The 1,400-nt window shown below is 36.1% G+C and overlaps 1 pseudogene; it reads right to left on the bottom strand.

Annotated features, from left to right (window-relative positions):
• Positions 1-681: 681 nt before the first annotated feature.
• Positions 682-1,131, bottom strand: LOC149221269 (ubiquitin-conjugating enzyme E2 28 pseudogene; annotated as a pseudogene).
• Between the last annotated feature and the right edge of the window lie 269 nt (positions 1,132-1,400).

The raw sequence follows: 1,400 nt of genomic DNA on the forward strand, positions 1-1,400 counted from the left end.
ATCATGCTTGTCCTAGCCTCCAAAACAAACAAAAATGTCCAATTGACTTTTATATAGATATCATATTTGTATAGTATGCCTTAGAGCCCCTTTTTTGTGGGACTAGAGATCAACAAGAGAACACATGTTCATAACTATTTCACACTCTAGCTATTACTCTAGGTGAAAAAGACACCTCAAAACCAAGGATCCAAAGCCCATTTATATATGCCTTGTAGATTCAACTAAAAACATGAAAATTAGTAATACTTTTAGTTTATAAAAAATTATCCTCTTTAAATTCATATTTGAATTGAGAAATCCTGATAAATATTGAATCTAATATATAGCAATACATAGTGCAATGAGTATTTCATGAACACTTTAAGAGAATATATACAATTATGTTACTCAAGTGATACATTCAAAATCAAATAAAGAAATGCATAAATAAATATTACATGCAGAGTTCAATACTCTAAATTCTAAACCAACTCCTCATAATCAATAAACTAGACTTCAATCATAAAAAGGAAATCTCACTTTATTCCACACAAAACAATAAACACCTTCAATTCGACATATTCACGATAGTCACGAACCAGACATGAACATAATCTTATTGTAAAATCTGATGAAATTTCCCAAGTTCCCAACTAAAAAAGAAAAAAAAAATAAAAGCATGAAAGGAAAAACTGGCATTTAATTGGTGGCATAATTTTGTGTCCACAACTTCGCTGTCTCCTCATAACTGCGTCTATCGTTATTATAAATCTGGGCAATTTCAGGGACAAGAGGATCTTCAGTGTTTGGGACACTTAGAAGAGAGAATATGGACAACAATATCTGGGAAATAGTGTGTGCAGGGCACCATTTCTCCTTCAAAACCTCAAGACAGACGTTGCCGTTAGAGTTAATGTTTGGATGATAAATTTTTGTCCGGAAAGTAACTTTGGGAGGCTTGAACGGGTAATCTCGAGGGATGTGAATGTCTATCCTAAAATTTCCCCCAGTAAATGGGGTGTCAGCTGGCCCCATAATATGTGCCTGCCAGTGAGATATATCATCTCCTACGGGTCCAACGCTGCTACAGAATGACGGCAGATTTTTCTGTAAATCCTGAAGCTCCTTCATTATACGCTTACTCGCCATTGTTTTCCAAACTTGTGCGCCTCACAACCCTCTGTAACTCACACGTACCGTGCTCTTGATTTGAATACGATCCACCCGAAACAGATTCTGAGATTAGACGTTAGAAGGCCTTTAGAAATCGATGACGTTGAGAGGACATGTAACGCACCGATATATATAGGGGTCCCTCGATTTTCTTGTTGCATATGACCGAAACACAAAAACTCTTAGGTCGGCCTATTCATTTGAACAAGTTCAGCAAACTGTGGATATGCAAGCTTATTAGGGAA

The sequence above is a fragment of the Pinus tabuliformis genome, chromosome Q, assembly GCF_031772625.1.
Source record: "Pinus tabuliformis cultivar Carrire ecotype Pingquan chromosome Q, CPIR1, whole genome shotgun sequence".
NCBI classification, from domain to species: domain Eukaryota; kingdom Viridiplantae; phylum Streptophyta; class Pinopsida; order Pinales; family Pinaceae; genus Pinus; species Pinus tabuliformis.